This window comes from Rhyacophila brunnea, unplaced genomic scaffold, assembly GCF_057557595.1.
Source record: "Rhyacophila brunnea isolate RB1 unplaced genomic scaffold, BYU_Rbru_1.0 scaffold_4, whole genome shotgun sequence".
Classification (NCBI taxonomy): domain Eukaryota; kingdom Metazoa; phylum Arthropoda; class Insecta; order Trichoptera; family Rhyacophilidae; genus Rhyacophila; species Rhyacophila brunnea.
The window spans coordinates 21,845,449-21,869,737 of NW_028233068.1; the positions used below are offsets into that span (position 1 = coordinate 21,845,449).

A 24,289-nucleotide genomic window follows, 5' to 3' on the forward strand; every position below is an offset into this window, starting at 1 on the left:
TCTGACTATAGTCGTTAATGAATATTATTTACTTCTTTATAAATATTTAAATATTATATTCGTGTATATAACTATTATGGTATATATCAATTAACACATAGGTGGTATTAGATGTTTTACGTTTGTCGTTACATTTATACATTTTTTATACTCTGTTCATAGTAGTGATTAAAACATGTTGTGAAACTGGCTAAACACATCGCAAATTTAAATGTCTATATCCGAGAATATGAAAGCATTTTCACACGATTTCGGGATTTTATGATCGTGAATATTGAGGTGAGATATTAATTTTCTCTCAAACTAAATCAGTTGTTTTGATTTGGTTTTTAAAAACATCTCATGAATGGCAATCGTGGCCATTTGGCAGTCTTCTTCGTAGATTCATATATCAAAGGAAAGCCTGTGACACCTTTGATTTGATTCGCCCATCTTGATGGAGCTCGTCTTTACTTTTTGGCTAACTAAATTAATAACAATAGTTTTTCCAGTTTACCATTTTATCTGTGAGTTATTTGACCAAATAAATGCAGTCTAACCGAGGATATTCTACCTCGAATGTGAAATTTGCTGATAAAACACTCGTTTTTCCGCTAAGTCTTCAATGATACTCTCGATGACTCAGGGCTTGAAATGGACCGGAAAGCACAGGAGCACCGTTCCGGTTCGTAAATCTCAAAGATTATCACTCCTTTTTTACCACAATTCTGGTTTAATCAATAATTCTTGAACTGAGATCAATTATTGCAAATAATTTTACACGTAGGTACCTACATTTCACACATAATATAGTCGTTTTATTTTAAACAAATATCTTGATTAATCTAATCAGCTTGACGTACGTATTTTGATGAATGATATACCAAATTATTAAAAAAATCAAATTCTCATTTCATAAAAAGTTTGTATATGTCTGTTTTGTACCCGTGAACACGATAATGTAAAGGTAAACACATGTTAACCTTAGATAGGAGAAATGGATTTTTTTCTATTTAAAAATATATTAAAAAATATATATATACTTATATATAAAATATTCTTGAGCATGGTAAATGACATCTTTGTGTTTGGCGTCTTCTCCTGTCAATATTTTACGTAAACAATGGCTACGTGTCATTTTTATGCTTCGAGAGAAAAAATGTCTGCAACTGAATATAAATGCTCTATTATTCTCGAACGTGTGCCAAATTTAATATAAACGTGGAAAAGTTAGATTGTTTTCATAATTTCATTGCGAGTATAATAGAAAAATATATAATATATTCCAACAAAGGGGTGTGTCTTATTATAATTATTATACTATGTATATCTAATCAATATGTATCATCATAATCATCAGTTGGGGTCGATCTACTGCTACATGAAGGCTTCAGCCAGCTCATTGCTACCTTATTATCCGCGAGTTTGTCGATCTAGCAGGTTTTAAAGCATCTCTGTAGTCGCTTAGTGCCCCTTATATAATTTCATTTATTTAACCATTGGTTATCCACCATCGAGAGGACATATTATCTAGCCCATTGCAATTGCACAAAAATGTCAAGCACCTAAGCGGATAATGACCAGGGCACACAACTAATTCAGCAGTCAATGTAATGGAATTGATTTTCTTTGTAAAACGATATTTGGTACTATGTCGAGTAAGAAAGAATGCTGCACTGTAACTAAAATGCGAATCTTCCGACATTTATTTGTCCGCTTTTGCATGTCAGTAATTCTGCGCTTCCAAGACAGTAATGCCTTATAGCACCTGCATTTAATTAAATTTAGATACCTTACATTTACAATTCACAATAATATTAACCTGTCAAGTATGTAACGTATGACGAAAATTACTTTGTAATTCTCCCTTCCTCTGTGGCTTGTGTTTCTTTTTTTTTTTTTTTACTAAAATTACATTATAAGTAATGAAATAACTAAAAAAATGATTACCCCCGCCGTTGGGTAGTAAGAGCATGTCTTGAATTTAATTGCAAAATCTGAATTATCTATAACTATTGCAGTGGCATATATAAGCAAAAATTGAACTCATTTAGAGCTCAATAGACAAAATCCATCTTAATAAAATTAAAAAATGTGAGTCGAATCGCACTTGAACCAAAATTGTGGCTAGAATAGAAATATATCTTAGGTTTTTTCAAAAACATTTTAAATTAATTAAATAAATGATATCTTTAAAGGTGGACAAGTGCGAACATAATATTTTTTTTATAATTTGATTATCTATTTACAAGAGTCAGTCATCAAAAAGTAATATGTAGACATAACCCTTATTTGATGAAATACATCAACGTCACAGCATGTTGTGTAATTTCCCCACAAACCTCACCCGAATCGTGTCCTATTTAAATTGTAAAAGTACGCAATAAATATCTGTCGTCAGTTGTAACGATATAATTTCCAGAATGCTTCTTGTAATGCGCCAGAATTTTATCATGCTATTTTTGCGTGGCGACGATTTTTATTTATTTTGAGCTCGGTAAAAATACCGCACAGCGTTTCCAGTACACAACATTTTTACATAGGATTATATCTAATAAACCAATATTAAGAAAAAAATTAGAAAATTGTAGCATTTAACCAAGACATAGTCGTAAACAAAATTAATCACAAGATACCATCCAATGAATAAAATTCGTACACTTTTTCGAATCGCAACTACTTATTAGAAAAAATCTCAAAAAAAAATTAGACTGAGTGGAATTTGAACTCTTCCAGCCAAACTAAATACACAGCCTATATTTTATGATATAGTAATAGGTAATAAAGTGGGTAGTATGTTTTCAATTAAAATGAATCATCATAGATTTATCGTAGTATTCACTTGTTTTAATTAAATTTTGAACTTCATTTGAAATAATTGTCAGTATATTAATGGTTATTATTATCTTCTACTCATATTGTTATTACAGATATTATTTTAACATGTATTTATGTTTTACCGCTCACCGTGACATTAAAATAAAATTCTGTGCACCAAATTTGAGTGTAACGCAAAATGTTACTGTGATACTCATTTTATTATTATTATTTTCACAACATTGCGACAAGCGGTCTAATAAGGCAGCAGTCATTGTTTAAAAATTGAATTGAAGTTCTGTTGGCGTGGGCTCGAATCCAAGCTCCGACAAATATTTTTTATATTTTATTTTATTAATATGTATTTCTTAAATTATTAAGTTATATTTTTAACCTTAATATTAATATTTAATATACGTCAATAAGTGAATACATATTGTAATATTATGCAAAATAACATTTTATAAAATATAACAGCCGCCTGTATGCATCGGTCGTTCAGTAGTAGAATGTTCGCCTGCCATGCGGGCGGCCCGGGTTCGATTCCCGGCCGATGCAACTTTTTGTATTTTTACTATTAATATGTATTTATTAAATTATTATTTTTTTGACAAGGATAATATTAATAACCATGTTGTTTTATCGCTGGGAGTCAATCAAAAAACGTTTAGAACTCACAGTGTACAATCTCTCTGTTACAAACACACGAAACACCACCAACCTCTACCCACCCGCCTGAATCAGTAGCCTGATGTTGAGTACTCCGCTACATATAAGTACATTATGTGTCTTCAATCGCTCTCAGACATATACATGTTCCAATGTACTTCCGTGTAGCGGGGGTACTTATTATCAGGCTACTGATGTTTTATACATACCTACTTTTTATTTTTATTAGAGGTTTTGGCGCCGGGAAATTTGAGTATATCCGGTCCCATTGTTAACGGCATTTATTGCGTAGAACTAGGTGACTACTATTTGAAAACCTCGACCCGTCAAATCATTTCGAGTTTCGATACACCACCGATCGGCTCCGCCGTATTAATGCAACAATACGTTCTATCAGTTACGTCAGTTTTGACCAACGGTGGGTCAATTAACTCACAATTATACGGTAATAACAGAACATGAAAAATTTCGATTAACTTGCTCCAAAATTGTGATAAAAAACATTTTATTTGTTAAAACATTTGTAAAACTAATAATAAATAATATTACGAAAAAAGCATGTAGTCACGTGTCAAAATATCACTTCCAAGAAAATATTGTCGTTATTTTTGATGTCCATTTACTTTTTTTATATTATTATGTTAACCGTAAAACTAAACAACCTTTGTTATGAAAGCACTAAGAATGTTTTTGAAATTTTCAACGAAAATAAATATTTTTCTTATGTTTCAAAGCTAGTGACTACACAAAAAACTACGTGTTTATTGTAGCGTAGAACCACTTATTTTCTTTTTCTGATTTTTCGCGTATGAAAACAACAACGATAAATTAATTATGAATCTTTTCGAATAATAATTTATCTTACATATAAAATGTTGCTATAAAAAAATGTTCAATAGATTCAAAAATAGTTATGCCCACTACCAGACAAATAGATTTTGTACATTACATTTGAATATTCATCAAACACAACGTATGACTTCATTAGATAATATCACACTAAGGTTAATTTTATTGTACCTTACGGTAAACAGCAGAAAACTAGACATCATTTAGATTCTAAGAGATGGGATGGTAAGCAATTTACAATAAGTAGATTATTTATGGACGGATCCAACCAAACACATTTACACATTCGACAAATCACATTTATATAATAATTATACTCAGTTATTGAATTGATTTTTCACTTATTGAAAGGGGCTAGAGATTACAACACGCTTCCTTGCTCCGAAAAAAACAAGCCTGGGGAAATTTCATTTTAACTTGGATGCTCGCTAGCTCAATTGAAGAACTCTTTCCTTTTCAGGTAGGTATACGAATGCAAAAGCGTCTATGTTAACCGCTTTCGCTGGACTGCCTTATTATATATTATATTCATGTGGCAATAGTAATAACATAAATAAGTATAAGGTATAATTCAACAATAAATAGTTATTAGGAAACAAAATAAGAAAATCAATCAAAAATTAAACTGCCTCTAGTTTGGTCAATTAATCACGATTGTAATCTTTTACGATAGCAACACTAAGTACCTACTAATATTCTTTGTCCACCGGCTACCATGTCTCAACAACCTTTCGGGTAATATACCGTGGCATAATGGACGTGGATCACTGTCCAAAGTTATTTTAAGAGTGACTCGCGAAGAACTTCTCAAAATCCTAATTATAAAAGCCGTTGCTATGTTATTGATGTAGGGCAAAAATTCAATCTTATATCACATAATAGTTCTTCTTGAAAATAATGCTTTGCTCTACTAAATTAAATTTAAATAATCAAAAATTAAGACCGGCATCGCTTACTGGCAAAAAGTAGGTATAATTCAAAACCAATGGCGAATGAATAACAACCAATTTTCATATAAAGTCTGTTAATATAATATCAGAAATGTGGGTGCATAATATTGGCTCCACTAATAAGTGAAAATGGTATTTCATAAATATATTTTACTAATTATTGTATCGACACAAAGTATTATATGAGAATCGGTCATATTTTGTCCTTTTTTTTCTTATTTCTACCCTTGTTCAGGTTTACAACCTTCGTAAATATACTTTATAATTATAATGTGCATGGTCCGCCTGGAAGATTTTAAAATAAAATTGAACTTTAAATTCCCTCGCCTTGTATTGTCAACAAAATATGATTGAATGGGGTAGGCACTAACTTCAAATTTTCATTAAAATCCCATCAAACATCTACAGGACAACGGAACGTGCAAACAAAAACATTTCGACCGCTTTTCTGTGTCAATGACGAGTGCAATTTGTCAAAACGGTTCTTCCCCGATGACAGAATTTTCATCGAAGTTTTCAAGTGGCGGGGAACTTCAGCGCCACGAAGCGTATTTATTTATGATCCTCGGACAGATACAAGTGCCCTTGTGCCCAGGGTTGCTCGACTATTTCAATATAACGCATAATATATTTCGTTTCAAATTGGAAACGATGTTATGTATGTGATATATATTTTTATTTTTGTCTTTCTGTTAATATGTTGGCTACAGTTTTATTGAATTTCTTTTGACAAATTTTTAGTCGTAACCGAGAATACATTATTTTCGTTTAGGTATTTTATCAAGAGAAATGGTAAATACACATATATCGGACATGCATTATTCATGCCTAGTTTTTTTCATTGGTTATACAAATATACAAATATATAAATACTTACTGATATTATGTTATAGTATTATGTATATTAATATTATTGATACATTATATTTAGATAACCACCCATTGTGTGCGGCTTTGGGTCCGTATGCCCCCCTCTACGAACGAAAATTATTTAAGTGAATGGAATATTATTTCTTCTTATTATTCATCATGACATCATGGCTGAAGATCGTAATCCGGATGATTTGGCTATCGAATAGCCTTCTCTAGCGAATGGCTCCTCTTTTTCCAGCATTCTAAGATACGGTGATGCCAAGGTTTCTCGCAGAACCAAACTGACATGGAATACATTTGGGCGTATGCGTTTAAAACATGGACTCTTAATGTAAATGGAAAGATGCATGTTGGGCATAACGTGTATAGACCAGATATGCGACGTGATAAAGGTCGTTTAGCAGATGAAATGGAAATGAGTTAGACATGCCATTCGGCGAGTGAGCAACCGCTGAAAAAATGCTGTCAATGAGCGCTAAACAACCATAGGGACGCCCTAAAACTTGCAAGATAGACGAACTCATAAAATTCGATGGATGTACGTGGCAGCAGAGAACTAGGGACCGAGATGAGTGGTATCAGGGATGGTCTTCATCCGGCAGTGGATCGACCCCGGATGATGGTATTGAGATTGAACACGTTTCTGTATCTTCTTCTTGGCACTATAACCTTGCTCCAGCATTTACCTCTATTCAGATGTATCCAATAATGGACGCCTACTATATGTTTTATCTTCAATCTGATTCCTTTTGTATTTCGTATCTACACCACCGTATAGCTATAGATGATATTTTCTTTGTCATATAATTTATTATTTTCTATCTGTAATTCTAACAAGTCTGTACATTCTGATATATTTTTATACCTCTAAATCTAAATCATTATCTGCGACATACATATAAATTGGACAGACAAAAGATCTTAAGTAACACATGCGTTTTAGTCGCATTTAGTAATATTTTTCCTCTTTAAAATTTGTTGCAGCTTTGACGTAACATGTAACTATTCTCCATTTAGTGACAGCCTCGCTATCAAAGATGCTGCTCCAGATATGAACATAGTCCTTGACATTATTTATATATTTTATCAGCAGACTGGGTTGATGCATAGTATTTAGTATTATAAATGATCTATAAACATTACTAACGTCTGTGGATATGTCAACCCTTATTCCAATAACACTTTTATCAACAATAAATAATAAAGTAGGTATTTACAAATAATAACAACAACGTTTTTTTATATATAATAATCACCATAACCATAAAATACTAAATAATATTACCAATTAGCAGAATAATATAGGTTAATAATTAATCTCATAGAAACTCTAGGTACTCTATTAACACAAATACTCATGTTTTATTGCAAAAGGATATCATATATAATAATTGAAATCTTTGGTAATTAATTAAAGTAATGTGTAATGTCATAATCTTTTCACTTCTCTTGTCATTGAAGTATTTTCAATTTTATATGTAGATACATATACGGATACAAGTAATTAATGAATGTGTAAAAAATATTTTAACTAAAACGTATTCATTAAACGCCTGTGAGTACGGGTCTAGCGACAAATTTAATGAGTTTTCAAAAATTACTGCTAATATTTAAGCCACAACTGAAAACAATATAGTAATATTTCACGCTGTACTCTATAATAATTAGACTTTACTTTAAATAAATCTTTATAATAAAAAGACGTTGTCTCAGAGCCACGTCTCAAGCCATCTAGTTAAATAATTAAATCTTTAAGATGTTGCTTAAGTAAATAACTAAGTAGGATAATGTGTTGGCAATGTCGATAATCCTACATTATTCTCCGTTGTATGCATGATTTATCCATAAAAATAAACGACTGAAAAGTGCTATATAGTAAGTTATTAGTCCAGCCAGTGTTCGTGACCTAAAATTTTCATAGAATCGTTATTTTTTTCTCATTTTTGAGAATACAGCCCATTTTATTTATCAGAAACGCGTATTGGAAAACCATATGTAGTACACTTGAAAGCAATTATTATAAGATAAACGGAACTGTGAAAAACTAAACGCCTTTATTTTTTACGTTCGGAATGTTATATTGAAAAATCAACGAGACCCTCGTACAATAGATATTCACCCTCCCTTTTAGTTTTGAATAAATTGAGCGTAGGGTGCCGTATTATCTATCCACCCCTTCAAAAAAGGGTGTTAGGGTAGAGGAAAATCGAGTAGTGTTTTTGACACGGCCCCTTAATCTATGACACGTCACCATCTTGTAGCGACAAACTGAGCGGCATCCTGTCTGGAATAAATAAATATGATATATCCTATTCACTCTTTATAATACACCCCTTCTAATATAGTTTATGTTTATAGGATCAAACTTCGCGAAAAGAAAGGAATTTGAACCCATATACGTTTGTAAGAGACATTCTTATGTCACTTTATTGTTTGTAATATTTTCGACTACGCATTGAACTGTTAAACTAACAGAACACCTGAATCACCGGTATTCATAGCTAATTTCTGCGAAATATTTTAATAAATATAAATTATATTAAGAAAATACATACTTTGAAAACATCTCATGCATATCCCCACTAAATAACTTTTTCAGAAAAAAAAAATACGACACCAGGCATTTTCACCCTGCCTAGGGGCGGCATTTTGTCTAGGGACGTCACTGCTCATCAAATAGCGTTACAATGTTGGCTATCAGTTTTTGTATATTAAATCAAGATAGATGTAAATTAAATGCCTTAATTCGTCACGACTTCACGGATCACTGCAATATTTTATTTTTTATAACGTACTTAGACTTGCTAATAATATAACATTATATATCTTGAACGTACATAATTTGAAAACATCTCAAAATGAGAATGTAACATTCTCAAGTCTTGTAAATTATTCGTTGAATAAAAAAATAGTCTATTAGGTATACTAAGAATAGCTTTATATATTTATACAATTTACAGAGATCGTGATTACGAGTATATCCGGGTGGTAATATGAAAAACAGGAACAATAATATATTTAGACTACTAGTTTACTAGTTTAAACATTACAACATTAAAAATAGTAGGCAGATTTGCTAAAGATTGGATTTTAAAATGTTTTATTTGGGAGGAATAATTAGTAATTGTTTACAATTAATGAAATCATAGGTTTTTAATTGAACTTTCTTTTCTTGTTGTTGATATTATGCTGGGATAAATGTTCATTTAAATTATTAATATATATATCAAGGGCACGAATGGAATTTTTAGTCATATTTTTTGTAATTTTATTGTTAGATTTAAAATGAAACGTATGAAAACGTCTGAAACGGAGATACCGTCGTATTTCCAAACTGGGCGCAGCGTGAATGAGACCTCATAGCAAAATCCGCGGGGTGTAATTATTTGTATCTAACGTCATGGTAAATAATCCGGACAAATTACAAGAATTAATGTAGCGGCGATTTAATTTCTTAGTGAACCAAAAATCAAAACGGTTAGATAAATTTAGTATAGCATGTAGAAAACAATAAATTGCCGGATTCATTTAGTCGATATTTTGATGTAAACTTTTTTTCAAAAACCTCTGACACGAGAAATTGAAAAGATATTTAAAGTAGTCATATTTTGTATTATTCATAAGATTTTTGCTAAACAAAAAGTACGCTTGAAATGCAGCGATTCTTGCATTTCACTCTTACTTTCACTTACAGCGATTTACAATATACTTGAAAATGGTGTAAAACTTAATTTACAATCAACTACATATGAAAACTTTATAAAACTGAGTGGTTTTAACTAATAAATTGACGTAAGATATTTAATCAAAATACAGAATTTGTTAATTTCGCGAAGACTAGTAAATATTTGTCCTTAAAATTTCTATAAACAATAGTAGTGAGAGAAGAGGATTTTGAATATTACAATGATTAATCTCCATACATTTTGTGTTACATACAAATTTAATTATGTAATTGTAGCAATTACAATATAGACTGTTGTGTATTATTTGGAAATCGACAGTTTTACTGATAAAGCACAGCGATCAGAATGTGATGACTGTTTCGGCAAGACAGTATTGTCCAATGGTAGACTAGGGTATATTAATTATTTGGATTACGAATATTTGAGGTTGACAGTATATATACTTAATTACAAGCTGGTGCTACAGACCAGTCCACTACATGTTTGACTGCCCGTTCTCCAGGAATCTCTATTCCGAACCCTGATCTCTCTCTCTATCTCTCACTACAATCGGTCACAATCAGTATCTCTGCGCCTCGTTTGACGATGTTCAGTCATAGGGCCCGAGTGGCTACTGGAAAAATATACCTGAACAAAAAAAACTATTGAAAAATCTAAAATATAAAAAACTGTACGTTTTAATTTTGGATTTATATTTGAATTATAAAAGAAAAACCTAAGAGATAATTTAAGTCATGGCGTTTCTAAATAGCCTCACTATTAATTGCAATAGTACCTACTTCGAAACACCTCAGAAACATACATATTCGAGAAAGAAAAAAAATATGGTAGCAGGCGGGATTCGAATTCGCATCCATCAATTTTCGGCCAATGTGCTTTATCAATTTAACTAACTACACCTAGTTACGATGAAATTGAGAAGCGCTCAAAACCTATGAAGGGCTCAAAACGATTTTGTTCAAACGGGTTGTGAAAAACATTTTTCATCTAGTCTCATCATCATCAACAGCTGAGGTTGACGCAGTGCTGGATGAAGGCATCCTCTATCTCCACTCTTCTAGCTCTTTACTACCACATACATCCACCGAACTTTATGAGTTCGTTTATCCAGCGGATTTTAGGGCGTCCCTGTGGGCATTTAGTCACCCTTGAGTACCACTATATGACGGCGTTTGTCCAGTCTTGTGTATTATTCGTTAAATTAAAAAAAATATATAAAATATAAGTATTTAAAAAAGAACATAATATTGATATTTATTTATAATATTTATCTAGATTTTGGGAAAGATTTTGTTCTAAAATATATTGTGTCTATTCAAATAACATAGCTGCTTAATTATTTTGAAGAATTGTTAATAGCGTATTTTACATAACAACAAATTCACGTCAAACGTGTAATTAAATTTTGTATTTAGACAATATTTTACAAAGCTTTGAATGTTTAAGTACTTACATTAAACTTTTACTACATTTAATATTTTGAACATAATAATATTTCATTAAAATGTACGTTCCTTCTATTAAAATATTATTTTCATTTTTCTTGTATATTCTGGCGGAAATGATGAGACTGTTTATCTTTCACGGTTTGTTGAATGCCTCACGACAAGTTTTGTTTACATTTTTCATAGTGGTACATACCTATACATTACAAAAAATATGTTTTATGTATAGTGTATTTGTATTTTTCATTCCCAAAATGGTTTTTCTTCTGGTGTATTTTTACAGGCAATAGTTAATCATCTAAAAACGTACATAATATTATTATAAAGGTTTTTTATTTGGTATTTTTTATGGTATAAGTAATATGTGGAATACAACTATACCATTAATAATAATGCATATCATTGCGAATGAAAAACTAAGTATTTATTTATTCAAAAAATGTTTATAACCTATGGAAATATTTTCTCATTGGATGAGAGTTACGATTATGATCAGATCACTAAATATTTTTAATGGAAATAAAGACACATTTTACTCTGACTACATACACAAATTGAAGAACAATATGTATTTGCCAGACCCAGGATCCAAACCAGGGACCCAACAACATTATAAGCTGATGCGTAAGCCGTTCATCTACCGTGGGCATTAAAGCCGGCTGACGGTAGACGAATAATAGTATATTGAGAATGTTGATGAAATATATTTCCATCACATTTAGTACGGTGTACCAAATTTAAAGACCATAGGATGATAAGAAATAAGTAGGTATAATAATATGTGAAAATATAATATATTGTGTATTTGCCTATGTGAATTTACCATAAGAGTAAAAGACATTTTTAATATTATAAAATTCACTTTCTCATGAAACGTGGTTTGATACCCATCATATCATATAAATTTACATTGTTACTATCTATGTACTTTCTAAATATATATATTATGTTTTATATATTGTATTAATCAACTTTTGAGTTTTCCAGATACGGAATTTGATGCAATGACTCATTATCTTTCAAGCAATTGCTTGTAAAGAGAATATAAGAATATTTAAATGTTACTTATACACTGTTAAAAAGTTAACTAAATGGAAATAATATTTTTCAATTTGGTTTTATATAACTTCATTTGTATCACTTTCCAGTTTCCACGAAATGTGAAAACATAGTGATTTCTCCTCTCACCAGACGAAGAAATTCGATCGTTTACATGCACTTCGAAATTGTGATTATTTATGGATAGTGCAAGGATAAGGTTTCTTTTGAATGAAATGTATATGGGCATCTTTTATGGCCACTGCAGCTATGGATATAAGCTTTCGCGCACAATTTTCCTGCAGCGTAAGTATTATGACAACACTGTGAAGGAGAGCTGTACTTAGGAAAATATGTTGCCAACAATATTTATTATCGCTCACACCGAAATACGTTATTACTAATGTGCCGACTTGTAAAATTAATTAACTTAGTAGGTATGTGAAATAAATAAACATGCTTGTTTAAAATGAGCATTGCTTGATAGTCTAAAAGTTATATCAACATTTTAGATATTATATTATTATGAAAGATTTTATAACTCTTCTCAGTTATTGTCTAATTACTGAGATCATAGTCTTCATGAGTAATTCATATTCTGCTTACGACATCCTTCTGTTGTATTCTAGAAATAAGCTCTCTTGCGCGCAGGTGTTTTTTCTCTCTACCACATTCCAATCGTTTTACCATCGTTTTATCTATAGATTTATCCACATGGTGGATACTGTATTAACAAATTTTTATATTTAAGAGAAATTGATATTAGGTCTAAATACCTACACATTGGGAAAAAATAACATGTATATTTTTGCCAGACCTAGGATTCGAATTAATATTAATAATATAATATGAAAATTATTTTAATTCAATTTATAAAAATAATTTTTAAAATTCTGCAGGCCCCTGTTTCAATATTATGATAATATTTTCACTAGAACAATTAATACAACCTATTAATTTCATCAAAACTTGATCAGCTATTTATACTCTGATATTAAAAATCTGGCAATACTTTTGAAGAAGTCTCAACTCTGTCATTTTGAGTAATATTTATTAAAATTTAACTTTATTTTATGGATTATTAAACGAAAAAAAATTTTAATAATGTTTTATATATAATATTATATATAGAATATTGAATATTTAACATAGCAATTTAAGAACCTATATCAAGCATGCTTTCTTGTGATAAACATTATCTATGTATGTCTAATATGTAATAAGAATGATCATTATAAAATAAAAATAGGTTGAGTTTTTGACTGTGTTTCAATTATCAAAATATGCGATTTGGTAATATTAATCCTGTTATATGGTTAAGAGCGTACTTCAGTGAAACGGCAAATAATTTTCAACAGTAGTAGGTGCGACGAAATTTCTCACTCGTCGCCTGGACTCGCCAATCGGAGACTGACATTCGATATGTGCGCACGTCGATTTATTTTGTCTTGGCGTCGGATGAAAATATTCGTAAATCGTGTAAAGATGACTAAAAAAGTGTACGTATGTACTTAAGAAAGAAAACATGTCAATGAATATACTATTATTATTAGTAATATAACAATAAACATAACATTAAATGGACGCATGTTGAATTTTTATGACAAATTATATTTTGTTCGGCACGCGTCATTTGCACAATCCGCGCATTGCCTAGCCACGATATTTTTAGACTATGCCTCAACTGAAGTATAGCCTTAACATAGAAGTATTTTGACCAATAGTAATAGAAGTACAAGATTATAGTATTAAATTATTCTAATGAGATATACTTCAGTCTGTGTGGCCTCTCAGGACATCGTTGTCACCCATTACAAGTCAAAAATGGCGTTTTGTACGACGATCAGAATTATTTGTTAACAATTCAAACTAACAAATAAGAACGCACCTAACATTCTTGAAGTGTTAAGCCTATAAAACGTGTGTCCAAATGTCATCGTCTGTGTTGTAAAAAAAATATTTAGATAACGTAAGTACTTTTTTACTTGAAGTCTTTTTATCGGAGCATGTATTTGAAAATAAAACATATATTATGTACATAGTTTAAAATATTCGTTGATTAAGATATATGTTCTTATGTACATATATCAGTTGGAATTTTTTTTATTTACACACAATGCGCTCTTATTCCATTTGCATAGTTTTCTTTGATAGACGTTTATTAATTTTCATTCTGTTTAAAATACATAATTATTATACGTTAATGAATTATTTGAATATGGTTTTAATCTTCCTCTTTAATTTTGTTGTACCTACATTAATCATATTGCTTTTATTAATTCTATAAAAGCATTCCCTTAATGCTACACTGTCAGGGAGTGTCAAATGAAAAATTCAATTTCGACTTAAGTTTTCTACTCATCGGAAATAATTCCAGTGTCGAATGAAGGCGAACGAAATTGCTTCCTTTTCAAAGTTTAAGAGTGCTCTCCTTTTTGTCAGCTAAATGGTTTTTAATCAGATTGCGAAATGTTGCAAAATACTTGTACAAACTGAGATAGTCGTTGGAATTTTATGAAATTTCTTTAAAAGTTTTCGAACGACGATTATCTTTGATATAGGTACTTATTGAATTTATAAAATAAATGTGTACTTACTCAAGTTTCTAAATTTTTGTTTATATTTTTAATGCTAACATTATATATTAAAAAAACTAGAATACGGTCATAACTTTTTATCTAATCTCTAAACTTTTACATTCTGGTAGATACTCGTAGGTATGTACGCTGGTAATTTTTATATAATGTAGTATTAGGAACATTTTTTTATAAACATACCATAAATAATATTTTTTTCAGCAATGTCACGTAAGTAACTATATTCAATAATGATTAAAATCTATATTATTTCTCTACTTCCATAATTGCTACATATTTGAAGAAGAGTCTATATTCGACATTTCTATTGCATCTTTCTAGGGGATACCTACCACTGATCCGCCAAATATACAGTCAAAATATAGTAATTAGCAGCCATAAAATAGGTCAATTTGTGACTCTTTTGACGCATCTTTCTAATTTAGATGTGATGAGGGATAGTATGGTCCGTGAATTATTTCTTAATTTTCTATATTTTTCTCAGACTCTAACGTCCGTATCGTTTTTAATTTATCATATAATAATAATTAAGTATTAACCCAATGCTTACGGGCCGCATAAAATTTTTTGCTAATTACTTTTCAAATGCAAATTAACACGTTAATTACAAAATTAATTAAAAGGGCCCGTAAGCATTATGTTAACGTCATGAACTTAATACTTTGGACGCTGAAGACGCACATGCGCGTAATGACCAGGCGGCCGATCGATGTAATTAACGTGCATTTTAAAGGTGCTAATTAAAATCTCATTATATAGTCAGCAGCGAATGAGTTAATAAACCCAAAAATTTATACCTGATTAGATAGAAACTTAATTTAAATTCTAATAATTGATAATAGTTTAGTACTTTTTTCCATTTGGTATCAAGGTTATATAATTCGTAGGGTTACTGCTAAAATTTCTTCTTTCGACGATGTCCGATCCTAATAGGATCATATGGGCCTCCACAGAGTAGAGGTATGTATTAAAAGATTTTGTTTTTTACGAGAAATGGATGTCAGCCACATGCTCAACCTATTAGGTCCATACCCTGACAGACACAAATTGAAAAACAATATGTGTACTTTCCAGACCCAGGATTCGAACCTAGGACCCACGGCGTGATAGTCCAACGCTTAAGAGGCGCGGCCACCATGGGTGTAAAATTTAGTATGACGATAATTTACGTATTTAGAGTTGACAATGGATTAGGCGTATATATAATAAATGCTTGAAAAAAAATCAATTTCATTCAATATAATAGAGACTTATCAACTTTTAACAGTAACTCCACGAATTATATAATGTTATATATATATATATAAACAATCATTAAGATATAAAGAGGATAGATAACATGTGCAATTTTTCACTACTATATAGATTAGTTTTAAAAAAATTCACACATTAACTACTTTAATAATTGTTGTCAATTGTGTGCATAACACAGTCTCGAAAACTTTGTACGATCATTTATAACATGTCGTAATAAATACTTTTCAATTAATAACAGTATTTAGTAGTATTTTCTATTATATTAATTAATAACAGATAAACAAAGACATATATACTAAATATACATTTTAAATTGTTGCCCTAAGGTACCACCTATACAATATGCAGTAATAGCCGACTACTTAGACTAAACACACAGATGTATACGTAGGCTACAGTAATCAAGCACTCGATTTATCATCGAGTTATATAAGATATACGGAGATACCAATCGGAGTATTTTCAAAGCCGATCGGAAAATTATATGAAACGTAAGTTGAACGTCATGCTTCCAAATTCGAAGCTTTTATTTAATATGCCATTTAAACATACATATTAATTTTAGATGTAGCTTCTTTTATCTTTAGGCAAGGTTTAATTGAAATTAGAAACTAACTAGAGTGAACATTACTTTTTCGGATCTCACATCTTAAGTACCTCCTTTTTCTTTTACTTTTCGCCATTTACTTACCATACATAAAGCACGAAGATGCCAAAAACGAAATTCAAGACTTTATTAATATAGTATATTTAATGGTGTTATACATTTTTTGATAATGTAACAATTTTATTGAATATTTTTTCTAAATATAGCTTGTATTTTATTATTGCAAATAAACAGTTACACAATATTAAGTATATTATATTGAGAATTTTATAGAGAATTAATAAATAATTTTATAAAAAAAACATCAATAATAATAAAATAAGTGACAAAATGTGTAAAATTAAACGATTTAACTACATATTATAATTATATAAACCAAAATATTACTCTTTCACGACGCTACACCCCGGGGTGGGATTTGGCCTCCTCCACAACCGCTCTCCACTCCGGTCTCTCGCCACACTTCTCCAGTTACCGGGTCTTCCTATATGAAGCCAGTCCTCTTCTAGGGCGTCAACTCACCTCCTTCTTGGTCGGCCTCTGGGTCTCTTCCGTTAGGGTAGCCACTTTGTCATGATCCTTGGCGCTCTAACTTCAGGCATTCTCTCCACATGTCCCGCCCATCGTAATCCTTGGGACTCACAGTATCTTATGATTGTTTGTTGTTCAATCAGCTCTTCCAACTCGTGGCTCATTTTTTTTCTGTAGTTCCCATTTTCCAGCTTGGGTCCAAAGATTTTTCGGAGTATTTTTCGCTCGAAGACAGCTAATTTATTTTCCTCGTTTTGGGTTAAGCACCAAGTCTCTATAGCCTATATATAGATCTATAGTAATAGGGAACTACTCTACCTACGCTATGACCGGTCCCAAGCCCGGATAAAAGAGGAGGGTTCGTCGTAGGGCTAATCACCCAACACGGTAAAAAAAAAAACCCTGATTACGAACACCAAAACAACCAAAATATTACTAACAATTATAAAACTAGTGATAAACTAGGTTTACACAAGTCTATAAAATACCTGATTCAGTACCCTGAATACCTCAAGAGTACCTTAAACAGCGACTGCATTACCTCTTTGGATTTTTATGCATATTCCTTGTCTCAGATACGCAGTTGAATGGCACATAAATATTTTAATCATTTATGTATACACCTGCAGACGCGCTATACCTTCTGTACGAACTCATAAAGCTAGTGGATGTAGGTACATGTCAGAAAAAAACTAAGGACTAAGGATAGTGGTGGGAGTTAGGGGAGGCCTTCATTCATCAGTGGATAAACCCCAGCTGATGATGATAATGATTATACATATTTAAAATTATTTATTTAAGAATCACTGTCAATTTTGTTGTTTTGCGTTGGCACGTTTTAGTCATAGAATAAAATTTTCTTTGATAATAAAATATTACATTGTTATCCTGAGTATATGGTTATATTATATTTCTTTTTCGGGTATTCATGTTATGATGATTATTATAAGCCTGCCATTATTTCTATTGTCCGGTAGCTATTCTTGAAATTTCTTTTGGTAGCGGCACTTAGAAAAGAATCTCCGAAATAACAATGGCAGCAATACAATACTGATATTAATGGCGTACATTATTTCGGTCTTGCATGGTCATCTGCTGGCCCCTTGGTGATAGATAGGTGTTCGATACCAAAAGCATCATGATGAATCTATATTCACTTAAATCATTGTTTCTGGACAATGGTCGTGTTATCATCTATATTATATTATATCCAATGCAGGAAATTGCATAGTTCTATTAGATGAAACTTATAAACAATAATCATAAGAGGTATAAAAAGAAATGTAGTAACTATGAAAATGTAGTGACAGATATCATTATTTAACAATTTACTGAAAATTTAACGTACCTATCTAAAAATATTAAATATGTTTTTATATTCAAACATAACACTACAATATTAATTATTAAAAAAACTTTCATGAAAGTAGTATTCGTCAAAAGCTTTAATCTTAATATTATTATATTTTTTACAACGTTTTTATTAGCTCGTATTCTTGTTAGTCCGGTAGTTGTTTGTCCAGTACAAATCTTACAATCGATTTTTAACTAACTTCCCGACTAGCTAGCCATTTGAAACTTTTAGAATATATAAGAACACGATGCCAATGCATTCTTTATCCCCATCATCTTTAGCCATATTTCAGCAGAATTGAATTTATTTTCAGTTAATTCTGTTTTGTATGGAAAGTTATTTCAGAAAAATCCGTAAAAAGTAAAAGACTATTATTGGTTGCTAAGGGGGTGGTCCTAGCAACTAAATTATTAATATATACGTGCGTTACTATGGAAATCCAAATGAAATGTCAAAATGACATTTCAGTATTCTATATTTCTTTGTTTGTTTGTTTATTATTTACTTCATATCAAGTACAAGTTTGAGCATATTGAGCATAATATTTCAACAGAAAATTTAAAAACGTTGTATATAAAAAGTTCTTTTTATCCTGTAACTATTTACAGTTATTTCTCACATTAATATTTAGGTTCATACGTAATGTTGTATATTCTGCGAAATTTAAAGAGCGTCGATTTTCTAGAAAATTTATTATTTATATCTGAATGTCGGTATTGTCATGTTGGCAACCCTAGTATTTGCATGCCTTACAAGATTCAGAAGACAATTACACATTATCTCTTGAGGATGGTCTCTGCAATGAACATCGAGGAAAGGAGGAAGAACACGCGGTAACAACCCAGAAATCTAGGTGACAAACAACCATGAAAATATTAAATATTATAAAGATCAATTTGTGTTTTTGAATTGAGCTTTATCTAGAAATGGTACTTCCACAACAAAATCTCAATTGAATTTTAGTCGCAATTTTGCATACTGGGAACAACCTCACTCAGAAATTTTCTGACAATAATAAAAAAAATATTGCAATATATATGTACCTTTTGAATTTCAGCGCATAACTGATTTTATATTTGGTTTTTTTAAATTTGTAAAACGATTTATTAATAATTAAAGTCTATTTTTTAAATTAAAAAAATTAAGATTTTTCTCATAAAACTTAATACGATTCATCGCATTGGCAATGTAAAGCATCCTCTGAGCTATTACAAAATTTATGAATAATTTATTATTAATTATTCAACAATAATATTCATGCAACCAATGTCTAACGTAAATTTTAAAAACTAGTTTAAATGAAAGAAATATTGATTACGGTTTATGTTTTTTTTTTAAATTCTTTGATAATTACTTACTATTTAAAAATATTAAAACATCAAAACATAACTAAAATTGAGAACTTATGGCGCTTAAGATTTAATATAAGAGCATACAAGGCATATCTCCTGTCGTGGATAAAATTCACGCTAAAATAATGATAACAATAATTATATCTTGATAGTTAAATTTAATAGTATTTTATACTTTACAGAGGAAATTAAAATACTGTATCATTTAATTAACAATTTAATTTAATCAAAGTATCAACGAAACAATCAAATCAGTGCCAGAGTTTCAGACATCAATACAATAGTCTACGAATAATACCTATTCATTGAATGTTCCGAATTTGATTCATATCCGTCACATTTATTTCCCGCGTGAACAATAGACGTTACGCTATAGTGCTACGCTATGGTTCTATTTCGCTACGCTACTACGACTCTACGAAGCTAGCGCAATATGGTTATACGGAGATAGGAAATGCCGCCGGAATGCGCTAAAATCTTTGGAATGAATACTACAAGATGCCGCTTGAATGTTCCGCAACTGGAATTCCTAACCGCTTCGTCAATTATTACCATTATTTTAACGAGAAATCTCTTTGTTAGAATATTGGATTAATATTATTATCAATGTATGAATTACAATAGAAGTATCTTATTTAATAATATGTAAAGTTGTTTAGAATAGGTACTATATGTCTAAAATACGTTTGTTAAATTAAATATTTTTTTAAATATTGGCCACCGAAAATTCGTTAAAACTAAAATTTAGAGAGACACTGACGCTGCCCATGAATCATGTTAATATTGTTATTATCTTCACCAAATTAAAATAGATAACTCCCATTCACTTAATTTTTTGATTTGTTTTATTTTTTTATTTCAATTGGGTACTATTTCTACAATTTAAATAAATTTATATTATAAATGTGATATCGGTTTGGTCCTAAGGCATTTTCACAAACCAAATTTTAATATTATTTCCAATTGATACCTATATTCACCAAGAAATAAAAACAAAAAAAAATATAAAACCTTGATCAAAATTTACAAATTTAGTGATGCACCGTTAGCTTAATTGGTAAAGTACACCCTTCGAACTACGATGGATTCGTAGTCAAATTTCATGTATTACAAATATTTTTATAAAAAAAAATATTACGTATATTTATGATATTGGTACTTATGTTAAATTTAATATAAATATTTTTTTATATTAGTTTCAAAATCGGTAACCTCTATTTTACTTTTTTTCTTGATTCTGATTCTTATAGTTCAATCGTATGTATATTTAAAAAATATTAAATCTAACTCAGTTTGTCAGTTAAATATAATTAAACGTGAGGTTGATTGCAAAATCATTTAGGTATGTTCATCAGCAGTATTTTTTTTTTTTTAATATTTTACGATTAATTTTAAATATCTTTTTAACAGTTTTAATGTTAAAGACAGTTAGTAGTTTATTTAATTACGTTAATTATAAAATTAATTGAGGTGTTCGCCTTGTTTACTGTTTGCTAATATGTTTGCAAAAAGAAAATATGCCATTCATCCTTTATGACAGTAAAACCCATGGCGGGACTTGACCTCTTTCAAAAACTTCCTCTATCCTGAACGATCCTGTGCAGACACTCTCCAGTTGCTTTGACCGAGCATTCTTAAATCTCCTTTGACGTATTCCAACCATCTCAGTCGGCCGTCCATGTCTTCTCTTGCCCTCGAGGGTTGCGTAAATTGCCCGAATTGCTGGTATATCCTTCGACATTCTGTGCACGTGGCTGATCCAGCGCAGTATCTGCATATTTTCATATGCCACGTTTATATTCTAAAATCTTTTATATTCAAAAAGATTCGTAGGGTTATTTGAACACTTGGCAATATTTTGTGAATTCTGTAACCATGGAGAATAATATTACATATGCGTCGGCTAGATGGCACTGACTTGCCTGCGTGGTATAGACTTTTGCAACACTTTTCGGTTTGCGCGAGCTTCAGTTTTCCCTTCCATACACACGGGCTTCCTGACACAAACTGATTTGCGCAGGTAAGTTTTATTTAAGCTCTATTGTAAACAAAGATCTCACCGGACTATGGGAGTCTGGAGTTCGTTCGTACTTCTGAGATGTTTTATCATATTTTATAATAATCATTACTTCGTATACATCAGTCTGGTAGGGTAGACTGTTGATTTTAATTAAAGAAAAACTCACAAGTGAGCTGAAAAATCAAAATAAAGTCGTAATAATTGAAAATTTGAATAGCCCATCCAAAAGAATGCCCATACTTCATTGTTTTTACCTTCTAATTGTTTTTATTTTATTGTTATTCTTTAATAAACTTTTGCGATAATAACTTGTTGTTTTGTTTTGTTTTCTTTGCAACAAACAAAAAACGTTTAAAAAACAAAAGAATAAAAAAAGAATGAAACAAAGAAAAAGCGTTCTTCTTCAAAGTTATCAGAACGTCCCGTAAGTCGGGTAGGTGCTGTCCGCGATCATTTGTCATTCGAGAAATCCTCTCCTCTGGGGTGACAACCAAAAAAACTCGGCGCGGGACAGGAAGACGCTGTCTTCGAGGACCATTTATCATCACGCGAACTCTGCTCACCCCACGTCACAATCCCGTGACGTCACACGGATAGTGGGTGCCGGAATATGGCCCCTAAGGGACACTCACTCGCGGGGAAGATACTGATAATATTTCATAAATCTCCTACCGGAATTTATTGATTGCGGTGATTTTCGTTACTTTATTTGGACACCGGAATTTCGGAAAATTTATCTAGTAAATTCCTAAGGGGCCCAGAAAATGTACTTGTCATTGCTTGATTCGATCTAACGTTACGGGATGTATTCTTCAATTATAGTTTAAACTAATTTCATTGGTCGTGAATGCCCCAGAGTTATTCCATTAAGTCTGATTAACTGCATCAAAGTAGATTATAAAAAAAAATAGTAAACACTGGCAGAATTTCTATTAGAGTTCATATACCCATTCACGTTATATAATATAATACAGACACATCATACATAAATTTATTTATATTAATATTTATATAATACTGTAATTTAATACTGCAAAGATAATCCCGAAATTCCGCAGTTTCAATGCGATAACATTTTATAAATCAAAAAATTAGAGATGACTTTAAGGCTGTATGTACTCTAGTTGCAAAATGATCTGGCAATGAAAAGTTGCGGTTATATTATATGGAATTACCTAAATCTAGACTTTGATTTACTACCCATTGAAAAGTATTGTGGTTTTCTTATATATAATTTTCATACGAATATGAATTATATTTGGACTTTTTTTTTTATTATTTTCGTGTACAAGCATAGAATTTGTATGTTATATTTCAGTAATTTTGTTCAATGCCCACGATGGCTGCGCGGCTTAAGCGTCGGCTTATAATATTGTGGGTCCAAGGTTTGAATCCTGAGTCTGCCAAATACATATATTATTGTTGTTCGATTTGTGTATCAGTCAGAGTATGGTCATAATAGGTTGAGCAAGTGACTAACATCCATTTCTCAGTAAAAAATCTGTTTTCGGGGTAATTTTTTAATTGTAAGTCACTGCAAATTTTCTGGCATGTGCAATAATTTATGCATTATTGATCGAAATAAAACGTTAATCAAAAAACCAATTTGGTATATAAATGGTTTATTATTTTACCAATATTGTATGTTAACTATTATTATTATTTTGCTTTTTCACGAACTTTTAATAATTTTGTTTCACACTGCTTTTAATGAGCTTCTGAACTAAACGATAATTTGAAAAAAATACTGTTTAACTCATTTTTTGTTTTACTCGTCACCTGTTTGCTATGCAAATAGGTGACTTGAACCCCTATGATTTATTTATACATTATTTTCTTTCAAATATCGGTGTCTTTCGAAATAATATGCATTTTTTTACCATGTTCGATAGAAGATCTGATAGGCATCTAGGTCCAAACGCACATTGCAAAACAACATATAAATTTTCCAGACCCATGATTCTAACCCGAGATACATGACTGATGTGTAATTAGTCGGCCATCGTGGGCGCATACATTTACTGCAATTAAATAACTAAGTATATAATTTACCGTCCAAAAATAACTTAATAATATGTAATGTAGTATTTCATTATTTAATATAACATTACTTATTCTTGATTTATGACACTATGCACTACATCCTGGGGTTTTTTTCTTTTTAATCCGACAATAAGCAATGAAGTCCAATGACAGTAATGTAGTGAAACAGTGGTCATTAATTTAAACAATCACTTAGCTCCAGGATTTTGAGAAAATCACATA

General features: G+C 30.8%; 1 protein-coding gene and 1 non-coding gene across 2 annotated transcripts in view; both read left to right on the forward strand.

Moving 5' to 3' along the window:
* Positions 1–24,289, forward strand: part of LOC147067089 (semaphorin-2A-like) — a 110,910-nt gene that overhangs the window by 43,983 nt on the left and 42,638 nt on the right. The window lies entirely within an intron of this gene.
* TRNAG-GCC (transfer RNA glycine (anticodon GCC)) lies at positions 3,284–3,354 on the forward strand. Its single transcript has one exon. It is a non-coding gene; the product is annotated as a tRNA-Gly (tRNA).